Source organism: Schistocerca americana, chromosome X (genome assembly GCF_021461395.2).
Source record: "Schistocerca americana isolate TAMUIC-IGC-003095 chromosome X, iqSchAmer2.1, whole genome shotgun sequence".
Lineage (NCBI taxonomy): Eukaryota > Metazoa > Arthropoda > Insecta > Orthoptera > Acrididae > Schistocerca > Schistocerca americana.
This window is the reverse complement of record NC_060130.1, coordinates 45,198,931-45,214,735: the sequence shown is the minus strand read 5'-3', so window position 1 is coordinate 45,214,735 and position 15,805 is coordinate 45,198,931.

Here is a 15,805-nt window from a genome sequence, read left to right as displayed (position 1 = left end):
ACATATAATGAGACAAACATCTATCCAGTTGCCTTTGCAGTACTGCCAAACAAAAGAAAAGAGACGTACGTCCGTCTTTTCCGAAATTTGATGGAAAAAATTCCAGAATGGAAACCTGCAAACGTGACCGTAGACTTCGAATCAGCTGCGATTTCAGCAATTAAAGTTGTATTTCCGACAACTTGTAAGAGGTCCATGATTGAGGAATTTCTCGCTAGCGCACTCGAGCAGATGTAATTTCGATGGATTGCTCACACACTGCCTGCGATATGTAAGCTGTAGGAGAATCTCAGACCAGAGAGCAGTGTTGTCTGCAGTAGGAACTGAGTGGCAGTAGGAGTAAGTGGTAGCTAGCAGTCGTGTGTGTGGAGTTGGCTGGGCCACTCGTGGGGAGCGATGGCGGTGCCTGAGACATGTAGTATAAGGTAAAAGCAGACTCGCGCATATGTACTATTGTTATACCAAGTCCCATGTAAAATGTTTTAAAAAATCTCTTATTAATCTTTCTCATAAAAAATTAACTTTTGACAATTATTCATCTCAATTTATAGAATTTTACTAATTTCTCCAATCCATTATTGTAAAGAAAAATCAGTGGTTTCTTTTTGTACATGACAAACCTATCGGCCAACAGTGCACAGGACTGCGCCAGAAAAGTTTAGTTTCATATAGGAGCAGATATATACGCGTTATCTGGCGACTTGACTGAGGTAAGAATTTTCAATTTATTCAGTATGATCTTTCAGGGCCATGACGCAGCACTGCTGACGTCCAAAATTCACCAGTTTAAATTCACAGTCAATTATTGAAAGGTTATAAGTGAGTCACATTTTTTATTGAGAGATTAGTCACATTCTATTGTTGGTAAGTTACGGAATTTATCTGTTGGGCAGTTACACTGAATGTGAATGAAATATATAATTATATTGTTTTTACTGTTGGGAGGTTACGGAATTTTCTTTTTGCGGGAGGTTACACTAAATGTGAAAGATAATTATATATTTTTACTGTTGGGAGGTTACAAGCTGAAGTGCACGGATGTTATTCTCCATACGAAAAGGTGTCTCTGGAGAAAAGTTCAAGAGCTAGGACTTACTCGTGAATACAAAGAAAACGAAGAAGTGAGACAACATGTTCGCACGTGTGCTGCGCTGGCGTTTCTACTGCCTGAAGATGTATGTGATGGTTGGCTGGAGATACATTCACATGTACCGGACATCCCCAAACTCTCTGAATTTTTTGACTACTTCGTAGATAGATGGTTGGAAAATGAAGAAACCCCTTCCAACCTTTGGAGCTGCTACAAACGGCGCCACCGAACAACCGACGCTGTAGAAGGTTGGCGCCACAAAATTAATAACATGCTTGCTAAACCAAATCCGAAAGTTAATGAACTTGGAAATAATTTTCGCCACTGCTGCATTTGTCAACGGACCTTTACCCGTTCGAATCTCCTTCCTACGGCGATAGGATCGTAACGCTGAACTAGCACATACCCCATTCTGATAATACAGCTTCACTAAAAGCGCCTTTTCAGGTAACGTCAACATGCTGCAACTGCTGGCGCATCTGATTCTCTCTCTCATTACAGCTCCTCTTATTAATCAATTAATCATCGACTCAGGAAGGCAACATAGCACTTCTTCAGGACATTACAGTGTCAGAACTTTCGGATGCTAACTATCAGAAGTGGAATACTACACACTCTGAGTTGCCAGATTTCCTACAGGAGTTAGACAAAGCAAGATACAATCAATGTTGTTGCAAAATTATGTGACTGACTTGATGGATAATTGACCAACAAAAAGCAGTACGTTGTGCTGGACGGTGAACGCTCCGCAGAAACGAAAGCAAGAGCGGGTGTGCGTCATGGAAGCGTAAAACTAGATCTTACGTTGTCAGTATACTGGGTGATCAAAAAGTCAGTATAAATTTGAAAACTTAATAAACCACGGAATAATGTAGATAGAGAGTTAAAAATTGACACACACGCTTGGAATGACATGGCGTTTTATTAAAACAAAAAAAGCAAAGTTCACAATGTCCGACAGATGGCGCTGGACAGCAAAACGTCAGTGACTGCGCATGACAATCGTGTATAATACCAGCTGTGCTTATAATCAAGAGAATTACACAATAGTTGGCCGGGGTGGCAGAGCGGTTCTAGGTGCTACAGGCTGGAATCGCGCGACCGCTATGGTCGCAGGTTCGAATCCCGCCTCGGGCATGGATGTGTGTGATGTCCTTAGGTTAGTTAGGTTTAAGTAGTTCTAAGTTGTAGGGGACTGATGACCTCAGCAGTCAAGTCCCATAGTGCTCAGAGCCATTTGAACCATTTGAATTACGCAGTAACAGACACGATAACAAATGTTTACTAAATGTTTTCAATGTCATTTCTCTTCTACTCATTCCGATCTACACTGAAGCGCCAAAGAAACGGATAGAGGCATACGCACTCAAATACACACGTATGTAAACAGGCAGAATACGGCGCTGCGGTCGGTAACACATATACAAGACTAAGTGACTGGCGCAGTTGTTAGATCGGTTACTGCTGCAGTTCAAAGTGTTCAGCATGCACTGAAAGCAACATTTGTAATTGCTGGTGTACAAGCTGTAAGACGTCGTGTTCTCCTGACCTTCATTGCCTACATATTCCACCCTCACAATCATATTCCGCACATCAAGACGCTTCATTCGAACCCGAACTTGATAAGATAAATTCAGTGTTGTATGACTCCATGTAAACAATGTGCAAATAACTAGTAAATCGCAAGCGCGCACCGAGATTGAAATACTCGAGGCTGGCGCACACACACACACACATTCAAGACATGACGGTCACACTGGCTTTTAGTTCGGGAGAGGCAAACCGCACGCCGGGGGGCCGGTCCCTTCTGAGGATGAGTCAACCTATCCATGTCGACGGGCGACCGCCTGTAGAGCAGACAGTGTTTGCCCGAGTGAAAGGGAGAACGACCCCGTGTTCGGCTTAAAAGCAAATTCCGCTACATTGTGTGGGAGCGCCCAGCCTACGCATTCTTTACCAACATAGCACGCAGTTTCAGAGGTTTTCACAGGGAGACAGCAAACGCCAAATGCCGATGCTACAGATTCCCGTTTTAGAAGAGCAATGCTGATTGGCAGACGATATTTCTGACGCCTTCAGTTGAGGGAGTGGTGGAAGAAAGATATACCCCTTCACGTCTGTTGTGGAGAGGGGCCGTTCCGTTGTCGCTCTTGGAGCGAGAACACGTAACGAGAGCGAGTGTGTTCCTACGTGGACTCGAAAGAGCGAGGAACAAGTCTCTCCTCAGTACTTCACTGGGACAGCACCTCTGTCGAGAGCGAATCGGTGTGCGACTCTGTATTGAGTCCTCGCGATTAAGCGTCGTTCACTGCGTTGGCCGCCACACTTATTGTACAGTGTGAACGGACGGAGGTGTAGTTAAACGCCTGCGAGCGAATTTTGACTGGCATCATGGTGGACTGGTTATCTGACCGGTCTACCACGCCAATAGTTAGACTAGGGGCGAATAGAAATCCTTGACTTGATCAAGGCGTAGGGAGAGTTTGATTGGCGAAGGTCAGTCCAGATAGAACGAGAGTTATCTTATTTGTCAGCAGCGAGCGGCGCAGACAGCAGTCATCGTAGCTTACGGTATTGTGCGCTACAGCTCTTGCGAGCCCCATATTTCCTCCACAACAGTACACTTCACTGCATTTCACACGCGACAGCCTCAACCGTATCTAGCAACATCCTAAACTAAAGGACAATTATTCAAGTTGAGTAGGCATGCCTCTCAGCCATTCTGCCAAGTCAATAACAATCTTAAACTTTGTGTAGAAATTTCATTAGCGAATCCTATCCTTGTGAGGTAACTTCACATTCAGAAAAGAACCAGGATATAACTTGTTCAATTCATAACTAAAAGTGCCACTGTGATTTCTCAGAATTTTTGAAAAATAAATAATTGTAGTTAGTTTCATGTTTTTTCTTACACTAACCATCACTACTCCAGTACCCAAGTATCCCACTAGTTACATAACAAATTTTGTGAATTTTTGTGTCATTTCCTTACAGCGGACAACTCCAGAAGATATTTATTGCTGAAGGTTTTTCAGGCATTTCTCTTTAGAACGTTAGGAGCGTCTGTCTGTCTTCTGTAGTAGTGTGGGGGTGGAAATTGCATCTTGCAGGAGTCACAGCGTAAAGGGTACATCTCAGATTAATCCGTTGCACAGAATGACAGAATAGCACCAACACGTCGCTCACAAGGTGTATGGTAGAACATGCACTGGCGGTTCGACGACACACGTCGTCTGGCGCAGTTGGGGCTTCGTCACAGACTGCACCTTAGAGAGTTCCCCAGAGAAAGAATCTGAGAGTCAAATCGGGGGGCCTCGCAGGCCACCTGAGAACAGAATTTCGTCCTATCCAACGTCGAGGAAAGTTCTCGTTCAGTATTTGGTTTGCAACACGGGACACGCGAGCTGTTCGCCCGTCGTGTCGCAGCCGTGTGCGCTGTCCAGTAACCGGCGGTAGCCCCTCCAGAAGAGCCGGCAGAGTGTCCGTCACAAAGTGTGCGTGCGAATGTCCAATTAGGACGCCTGGCATGATGTGAGGCCGCCCAACGTAATTCCCTACGGTGCCGCACCGTATGTTTACGTTCCACTGCCGTTGATGTTGCACCTGAGGAAGCCAGTGTGCATTTTAGGCTGCTCAGCACTGCATGGTTGGTAAAGGCTGCTTCATCGGTAAAGAGCACACTCTGGAAAAACGTGGAGTCATCTCGCAGCTGCTGAAGGGCAAACCGACAAAATTCTGCACGACGTTCGAAAGCATGCTCGTCGAGGGCCTGATCATGTTGAAACGTCCCCTTAGAAAAATGTATGAATGACTGTGCTGATAAACCTCTTACGTTATTTGATTTTCAAACAGCTGAGCAGAACTGAACGTACTCAGATATTTCTCTCTTTACTCATTCTGATCAATATTTTTAGCGTAACGCTATCTGACTTTCAATAATCCCTACAAAAGAATGGTCCTGACTAACATTAAACTATACCTTTCACAAATCACTTACCTCACAAAAATCTTCGTTACTCGAAATACAGCAATACAGCGAGCGCCACTACTGCCAGCTAAATAAAAGATTCAAACTACTGAAGGCACTAACTACTGATAAGCATAGTTAGTAAATGAAAGATTTTGACAGAGAACAAACAATGTATTTACCTTAACAGTGTTCAAAAGTCATTATATATATATATATATATATATATATATATATATATATATATATATATATATATATATATATATCAGTTCATGACATCCAGTCACAAATTTACTCTTTCTGGCGGACACACGTTCAGATCGTCCGTTCTCAAAACTCTGCCGCCTCTCTCCCCACATCCACCACTGCTGGAGGCTCACCTCCAACTGCGCAACTCTACTCGCTGTTAACATCCAACTGCCCAACACTACAATATAGAATATTTCAACAATGCCAACCAGCCACAGACTGCACACAGCACAGCCAGTGATTTTCATATACAGCGCTATGTGGCGTTACCAACATAAAAACCTAAACAGCCTACTTACAATGTGACAGATGACAGTGATGGACATTCTGTCGTCTGGCTGATCACACATTCCGTGGCAATACGTCTCGTTCCGCTGTGCGCCGTAGCCAAAACCGCTTCGTCGTGTTGTCAGATGCACTTTTCTTTCTTGTCTTTCTGGCGTTCAAGCAGGCTATCCGCAATAGCGTCTTAACGGCCTGCCGTGTCGCACGTTGGTGATACGGATATATGGCCCTATAGCGCTGTACTGTTTTTACGGCTTCTCTTTTATATTCACCGTATAAAAGTAGTATATCCAACCACTCCTCACTGGTGTCCATGTCTGTACGGAAGGAATGTTGAAGCAGAAATAAGTGGCCTGCAGCGCAGACAAGTAAACAGGCTGGAAAGAAGCGCAGGTGACGCCTGTATATACGAAGGGTAGAAGGACGGATCCTCAAAATTACAGACCAGTATCCTTAACATCGGTTTGTTGCAGGATTCTCGAACATATTCTCAGTTCGAATATAATGAATTTCCTTGAGACAGAGAAGTTGCTGTCCGCGCATCAGCACGGCTTTAGAAAGCATCGCTCCTGCGAAACAGAACTCGCCCTTTTTTCACATGATATCATGCGAACCGTGGATGAAGGGTATCAGACGGATTCCATATTCCTTGACTTCCGGTAAAGCGTTTGACTCGGTGCCCCACTGCAAACTCCTAAATAAGGTACGAGCGAATGGGATTGGTTCCCAAGTATGTGAGTGGCTCGAAGACTTCTTAAGTAATAGAACCCAGTACGTTGTCCTCGATAGTGAGTGTTCATCGGAGGTGAGGGTATCATCTGGAGTGCCCCAGGGAAGTGTGGTAGGTCCGCTGTTGTTTTCTATTTACATATCTTTTGGATAGAGTGGATAGCAATGTGCGGCTGTTTGCTGATGATGCTGTGGTGCACGGGAAGGTGTCGTCGTTGAGTGACTCAAGAAGGATATGAGATGACTTGGACAGGATTTGTGATTGGTGTAAAGAATGCCAGCTAACTCCAAATATAGATAAAAGTAAATTAATGCAGATGAATAGGAAAAAGAATCCCATAATGTTTGAATACTCCATTAGTAGTGTAGCGCTTGACACAGTCACGTCGATTGTGGTTCATCTGTAAAGGAGACCGCTTATAAAACACTAATAAGACCTATTCTTGAGTACTGCTCGATCGTTTGGGATCCCTATCAGGTCGGATTGAGGGAGGATATAGAAGCAATTCAGAGGCGGGCTGCTACATTTGTTACTGGTAGTTTTGATCATCACGCGAGTGTTACGGAAATGCTTCAGGAACTCGGGTGGGAGTCTCTAGAGGAAACGAGGCGTTATTTTCGTGAATCGCTATTGAGGAAATTGAGAGAACCAGCATTTGAGGCTGACTGCAGTACAATTTTACTGCCGCCAACTTACATTTCGCGGAAAGACCACAAAGATAAGATAAGAGAGATTAGGGCTCGTACAGAGGCATATAGGCAGTCATTTTTCCCTCGTCCTGTTTGGGAGTGGAACAGGGAGAGAAGATGCTAGTTGTGGTACGAGGTACACTCCGCCACGCACCGTATGGTGGATTGCAAAGTATGTATGTAGATGTAGATGAAGATGAAATCTGTTGACACAGCGTAGCACCAGACCTCTGCTTGGCGGTGTTTGCACCGCCGATGCATTCTGCCCACTAGGTCTTTTATTAATTTGTCGATATCAGTTCCTTAAAACATCGACTCATATATTAAATAATCGATGTACACCTGTAAAATCGATTTGTTGCTATCGAATTGGCAATACTTTTATTTCATATTACAATTTTTCGCAGTTTGCGGTAAATAATTGCTTTTTTCAAATTTTAGTAGAACATAATTAACTTTCATTTTGTGAAGGAGTCTCACTACTTTTTGACCTTTCATTACGTGCAATATTTGGCTTTGTCTGTGTGAAGCAAATGTAGGTAGCACAGAGGACAATGCCGATTCCACTAGGGGGTGACGGTGTGAATAGAATAACAAGATTTCCTTTGTGAAGAAAGGCAGCTAGTGTATTATTTCTTCATTTCGTTACCAACACAAATTGCAAGGTTCAGCTTCACCACGCAGTTTTACACTACAGCTGCTAGGTCGCTGGCATTTGCAGAAATGGAAGAAAAAACAAAAAACAAAAAAAAAAGCAGGCAAGTCGACATGAAGTGTTCCGGACAAGTCCGTTATATGACGAAACCGAACGACTTACCCATCGGACTCCTTTTATTGTACCACTTGCATGCAGTTACCATTGCTGACAAAGTGGTTATCGCCAAGCGTGAACGTGTATCGTTTTCCTTACGGTTCTTGCTCTCAGGGGGATAGGCAGGCTGCTAGCATGTTGATGTACAGAATATCCAGTAATAAGTCAGTACTTAAGCATACAGCTCTAAAACCAGCATTATATTTACCTTGTGCAGCCGATATTCTTGTTGTTTTTGTTGTTGTTTTCTTCAGTCCTGAGACTGGATTGATGCAGATCTCCATGTTACTCTATCCTGTGCAAGCTTCTTCATCTCCCAGTACCTACTGCAACCTACATCCTTCTGAATCTGTTTAGTGTATCCATCTCTTGGTCTCCCTCCACGATTTTTACCCTCCAAGCTGCCCTCCAGTACTAAATTGGGGATCCCTTGATGCCTCAGAACATGTCCTACCAACCGGCCCCTTCTTCTGGTCAAGTTGTGCCACAAACTCCTCTTCTCCACAATTCTATTCAATACCTCCTCATTAGTTATCTGATCTACCCATCTAATCTACAGTATTCTTCTGTAGCACCACATTTCGAAAGCTTCTATTCTCTTCTTGTCCAAACTATTTATCGTCCATGTTTCACTTCCATACATGGCTACACTCCATACCAATACTTTCAGAAACGACTTCCTAACACTTAAATCTATACTCGATGTTAACAAATTTCTCTTCTTCAGAAACGCTTTCCTTGCCATTGCCAGTCTACATTTTATATCCTCTCTACTTCGACCATCATCAGTTATTTTGCTCCCCAAATAGCAAAATTCCTTTACTACTTTAAGTGTCTCATTTCCTAATCTAATTCCCTCAGCATCACCAGACTTAATTCGACTACATTCCATTATCCTCGTTTTGCTTTTGTTGATGTTTATCTTATATCTTCCTTTCAAGACACTGTCCATTCCGTTCAACTGCTCTTCCCAGTCCTTTCCCTATATTCTTATAGGGCGGCAAGTCGGTATTTTCGCCGTCGATACATCGATACTCTTTTCGATGTAGCGGGCACCGAAACGATACATTTTATATATCGATACATCGGTACTCCCATATTTTTTAAAATATTAGCAGTCCTACCGGCCAGCGTGCTCTCAAATCCTTGGACATTTCCTGATTTTTTTTTTTTTTTTTACAGTTTGTTTCATCGTCAACACTAACGAACGGAATGTCACTCTAACTGTCTTCTCAGGAGCTCTCGAATTCAGTTATCGAAACTATACAGTTTCATTTAAGAAAACGTACTTTCCTGGGTATCGCCATTGGTACCAGCGCTAAAAACGTTAACCAAACAAAACAAGAATAAACAAACACTGTTTGACCCTCGACATTTGCCGAAAACCGCGTTTCGATGTGTGTCCCAGGTCATTGAATGAAAGGGGTGCTACTTATTACGTGACTCACACCCCACATAACTGGAGTTCAAAATTTCCAACGGTTTGTTCCGTAAGTCTCGTGTTGAACAGAAAAGCCACCTCGTGAGTTGTGGAGTGTTATACGATACGGCTGAGCACCAAACTTGATTGAGGCCGCAGTTTGACGTAAAAGAATACGCGGCAGCACTTGGAGTCGACTTGCATGCACACACGGAGCGGTCATTTCCACTGCGACTCAAAATTACTATGGGCCTCATTTCAGTCGACGGCGCTTTTAGCTCGGGGATTCCAGCCCAGCTTACTTGCTAAAGAGCATTCCGGTACGGCAGCCGACAAACTCTTATCGTCCACGTAACCGACAAACGTGTTTGACAAAATCGCCGTTATCTTGCTGCGCTTTTCCCAAGCAAGTCCGTTCACGTTTAAACAATGTCAGTTTAAACAATGTTGTCACTATAAACAATGTTCGTCAGTTTAAGCAATGTTCGTCAGTTTAAGCAATGTTCGTCAGTTTAAGCAATGTTCGTCACTTTGAACAATGTTCGTCACTTTGAACAATGTTTGTCAGTTTGAATAATGTTTGTCAGTTTGAACTCACTCTGAAGCAGACGCTATTCGTGTTCGTGTGTGCTTTGCGAGTAGTGAGAACGGCGACAAATGCAGAAAAAGCAGTCTTGGCATTGAGTTTCGCACTCTGTCTGAAGAAGAACAAGGAAACAAGACTCTGGTCCAGGGAATGGCGTAAAATGATTTACCCGTTGATACGTGTTACAAACCGGACACAATAGGAAGGACCAGGCCCCTTTGCTTTTTTCTTTTATCACTCGTTTATTACATTGGAGAAATACACATTTTAAGACAAAATTTAACTACATGAAATATTGCTCCCAGTAAAGGTTAACATATGCAGTGACAAAACTTAGTTCTCTTAAGGGTTTCTGTGGCAACAAATTTTGAGAAGGCAATGTAAGGTTTATATCCATTCAGCTCAAAGACGTAGCTAGTGATTGAATCACGACACAGACACTTTAACAATTTCGGCAACAAACAAATAGCGTGAATTTGTATTCACAGTAACCAACCAATCCACTGCCTTGCCATTGAATAAGTGGTAGGCCATTTGGAACGAATTAGCAACTAGGGGAGTTAATACCAACAGTCTTTGAATGTCTTGCTCCCCATTAAACAAACAAACTTACAGTAATTAAATGAATAACAAATGAAACACACTACGCTCCACTCGAACTATTCAGTGGAAGCCAAACCAAAATGAAGATTCCATTAACTGACTGGCGCTGAAGTCACACTAAAGCTCATCTCTGTGTTCCCAGAGACACATGGGGCAAACTTATACAAGACAAGATTTTGAAGGGAGCACATCAGAAAAAAACCGGTGGTGGAGCTAACTCGTGCCACTGAAAATTAAGGTAGCAGACCAGGGCGCAAGGTGGTATACAATGAGGTTGCCTTAGTGCTATACTGCGCTCCAAAATATTAATTCTAATGGCCTATTCAAAATTAAGTACACATAAACCAGCATTAATTAACTAGGAGTGACACCAGGTCGCTCGAAGGGAAGACAAATGCCGGAAGCGGCAGTAACATCAAACACCTTCTGCGAATTTTAACCAGGAGTCACTTCCCGCTATACAAGTAAACATTTAACCGAGCACAAGGAAGGAACCTCAAAGAGAAAATTCAAATAAAAACCCCAATAGATTATAAAGGACAGGGAACCCCAAGTATTGAAATTTAAAAGAATTAGCTCTCCCCGAAGGCAGTGTAAACGCGAAGGCCACACTTGAGAGGCCACCAAAACTGGTCACAAAACGTCTTATACATTTGTTCCTTTTCTTTAAAGAAACACAAGGCTGCTTCACTTCTGCTGCACGTCCAGTACGGCTCGTGTAGGATACACCAGGCAGCAACCCAAGCTAAGGCGGTCGCAAGGCACGGCGAGCAAAATCAGGAGAGCAGACAGGCAGGCAGCCAACACGTATCCTCCATGCTGAACCGGCAGACCGCGTACAACCGACTCCACATATACGTGGATACTTCCCGCCTCGTACCTCGCGGCGCCTCAGCAGGTAGCCCGAGCAAACGTCAACTGCCACTCGCCCCGCGAATGCGGAAAACAACAAGCCAAGCAAAGATAAGAAACATCGAAGGATGGATAATGGACATCCAAGAGACTGGCGCGCCAGTAACGAGCGCCATGGCTCACCCATGAAAATGTGCTAATGGAATATTACTCTCAGAAACCGGACGATTACATCGACTTTCTTCGAATGGACAACCAACACGTCGCTCATAAAAGAGCAAAATTGCCTGTGAAGTTGGCTCTTGACACGGATGCGTCAAACAAGGTCGTACACACACTAAGAAAGTTTGTCAATTTAACCTTACTTTCGAAACAGACGCTTTTCGTGTGTGCTGTATTTTGACACTTCTGGAAATGGCTACAAATGGAGATACAGCATTCCTAGCACTGCCTGCGCCACTGTGTTTAACGGAGAAGAAAAGACGACGCCGGTCCGTGGAATGGTTTAATACGACCTGTATACGACTGGAAACATGTTAATGAACACGCTTCACTCAGAACCTAATGACTACAGCAACTTTCTGCGGATGGACAGTGAAACGTTTAACAACTTGTTTAGCGTTACTCCACCCTCACATTGAAAAAAGAGGGCCGGCGTGTGTGGCCGAGAGGTTCTAGGCGCTTCAGTTCGGAACCGCGCGACCGCTACGGTCGCAGGTTCGAATCCTGCCTCGGGCATGGATGTGTGTGATGTCCTTAGGTTAGTTAGGTTTAAGTAGTTCTAAGTTCTAGGGGACTGATTTCCTCAGATGTTAAGTCCCATAGTGCTCAGAGCCATTTGAGAAAAAGAGGACGCAAGTATGCGAAAATTTATTCTCTTCTACTTGGTCCTCTAATCGCAGGTCATTATAATACCGCAACTTGGGAACATACAGGGCAATAATTATTGGACCATATGAAATAAAGTCGTAATACCTCCTGTACGGTTCGCGTTAGGACTTCCAAAGTGCAGGGTTGGCCGCGGGGCGTAATGGGAATTAGTGTGGTTTCGCTTACCGACGAAGCCCACTTTCATTTGGATCGGTTCGTCAATAAGCAAAACCGGCGCGTTTGGGGGCCGAGAATCCGCAATTCGCCACCGAGAAGTCTCTTCACCCTGAACGGCTGACTGTGTGTGTGGTGGCGGGAAGTTGCTGTGGACCAAACTGCTGAGGTCACACCTACACACTACTTAAGCCAACTCAAACTAACTTGTGCCAAGGACATCACTGACACCCATGCCCGAGGCACGAGGCACCTCCCACGGGAGGGAACTGTGCGAACCGCGGCAAGGCGCCAAGACCGCGCGGCACCTTACATCTCCTTTTTCTGACACACTCTAGCAAAGATACTAATTCAGTTGCAATTATGATAGAATCCAATAACGATGTTGAAGAAGATCAATGGAACTAAGCACAGGCAGATAAAATAATGAAGAAAATTCAAATGGTTCAAATGGCTCTGAGCACTACGGGACTTAACTTCCGAGGTCATCAGTCGACTAGAACTCAGAACTACTTAAACATAACCAACCTAAAGACATCACACACATCCATTCCCGAGGCAGGGTTCGAACCTGCGACCGTAACGGTCACGTGGTTCCAGAATGAAGCACCTAGAACCGCTCGGCCACACCGGCCGGCAAGAAAATTCACAATGACGTTATTTCTGAGATATTGATCGATGAATGGATACTCGTAAACGTGAATACCAAGATAAATATGTGATCTGTTCATTATTTTACTGCAAACATGCACTAAAAATGCAATGAATATCCGATAAGAACGGAACATGGGTGCCGGATGTACTACAATTTCCTGCAACGTGTGACAAAGGGTTCTGTACCACTTACAATAATGGTATCGATTCCTTTTCACCTGATGAATTAAGCCACACGGTCGCCTTGGACAATCACGTAACTGGAGAGAGTAGTACATCACTAAAAATAGAACAGTAAACATTCCATTTTGAGTAAGCATTGGTCTAAAACGAATTTCTGGATAGTGTGACAAAGAGTCGGCAGTAGCACATTATTTTCTTATTATATATCAGGCAAATTTACAGGTACAACTATCGAGAATAACCATCACACTAATTGCACGCATAAAGGGAAATGCGTATGACCGCCATTACTCTGTTTTATATAATACAACAAATTTTGCTGTGTCGCAAAAGCACTTTACCAACCTCAAATACAAAATAATTCGAAATTACATCTCTTTTATCGTGGGCACATTTATTCTTCTTTTAGCCAAGATAGTGCCAGAGTAAAATCCTTACACAGTAAATGCGTCCTCAGTTTGATACCCATGCAGAACAAAACAAAGTTTTGTTATGTCGACAGCAAAATAGAATTTCGCGTTCATTGATAGGTGAAACACGCGGCGTTTATTTGAAAACATATCCGAAGTAACATCAACGTACCTACGGGCCATTGACAAACGGTAGTTGAAATTCTTTTCTCACGCGACAATGTGATCGTAGAACGTCCTCTGAGGCCAAATGGTTCCTCACCGACGTACTCATACGGCGTAACTGCCTCACTAGCATTTGACAAGTCAGGGGCCCCTGGTTTTATAAAATGTATTTTCGTTCAGACGGTTGCACAACACAGGCTCGATCTTTTGCATACGAGCCAATGTCGACGAAAACAAATTTGTAATATGAATTGGCCAGTGCCGGAAAAACAATGGAGAAGAAGTCCTTTTTTTTCCTGTCATGAGTCTTCTGACGGTTTCATGCAACCGGGCACGAATTCCTCTCCCATGCCAACCTCTTACAATTGCAAGCTACGTCCTCTATTATCTGCCTGGTGTATTCCAGCTGCTGTCTTCCTCTACAGTTTTTATCCTGTAGTACAATGGAAGCTATTCGACGTTGTCTTAACAGCTGTTCAACCATCCTGTTCTCCTTGTCAGTGTTTTCCACATACCGTATAGCTTTCCTCGCCGATTCCGCGCAAAATCTCCTCATTCCTTACCTTATCAGTCCACCTAATTTTCAACATTCATCTACCTCATCTGAAATATTTCGATTCTCTTCTGTTGCGTTTTTCCCCATAGTCCATGTTTCAGTACCGTACAATGCTGTGCCCCAAACGTACATCCTCAGAAATGTCTTCCTCCAATTCAGGCCTATGTTTGGTACTGGTAGACTTCTCTTGGCCGGGAATGCTAGTCTGCTCCTGATGTCCTCCTCCCTCCGACTGTCACTGGTTATTTTGCTGCCTCGATAGCAGAATTCCTTAATTTCATGTGCTTCGGCATTACCAATCCTTATGTTAAATTTCACACTGTTCTCATTTCTGCTACATCTCATTTGTTCTTACTCCATATTCTGTACTCATTAGACTCTCCATTCCATTCAACATGTCCTGTAACTGTTCTTCAGTCTCACTGAGGACAGCAGCTTCGTCAGCGAATCTTATCATTAATAACGACGCTCCACCTTGAATTTTAATGGTACTCTTGAACTTTTCTTTTATTTCCGGCATTGTTGTTTTGATGCAAGGATTGAACAGAAGCGGAGAAAGATTACATCCGTATCTTACACCCTTTTTAATGAGAGCACTTAGATCGTGGTTTTGTACTCTGTAGTGTTTCCTTTCCTCGGGGTTCTGCCGTGAAAATACAAAATAGAAAATCTGATTGGGGTTTGAATTTTGCTGGAATAAGTTACGGATAAGGCGCACTTCGTATTACTGATTGATATAGTGCTGTAATTTGACCGTGAATGGCAGACCGGGTCGGCAACACTACAAAAAGCAACTGTAAGGAAATAGCATCAGAAATAAGTTGTAATTTACCTTATAATTCTGTCAGAAACGTAGTATCTGAAACTTCCTGGCAGATTAAAACTGTGTGCCCGACCGAGACTCGAACTCGGGACCTTTGCCTTTCGCGGGCAAGTGCTCTACCATCTGAGCTACCGAAGCACGACTCACGCCCGGTACTCACAGCTTTGTCCATTATAATTATCCGAGCTGTTATGCCGTGGTCGGTTGATGAATTCTGTGGTGATTCCCAACGTTTCGTCTCCGACTGTGGGAGGCATCTTCAGGGGGGTCCGTAGCTCGATGGAAGGTCCAACACACACACTGGCTCGCTACTGACTGTAGCGAGTCATTGTGTGTGTTGGACCTTCCATCGAGCTACGGACCCCCCTGAAGATGTCTCCCACAGTCGGAGACGAAACGTTGGGAATCACCACAGAATTCATCAACCGACCACGGCATAACAGCCCGGATAATTATAATGGACATGATATTTCCGGCCGTGAAATTCTACATTTTAGTAACTCACAGCTTTACTTCTGCCAGTATCTCGTCTCCTACCTTCCAAAGCTGAGAGTACCGGGCGTGAGTCGTGCTTCGGTAGCTCATTTGGTAGAGCACTTGCCCGCGAAAGGCAAAGGTCCTGAGTTCGAGTCTCGGTCGGGTACACAGTTTTAATCTGCCAGGAAGTTTCATATCAGCGCACACT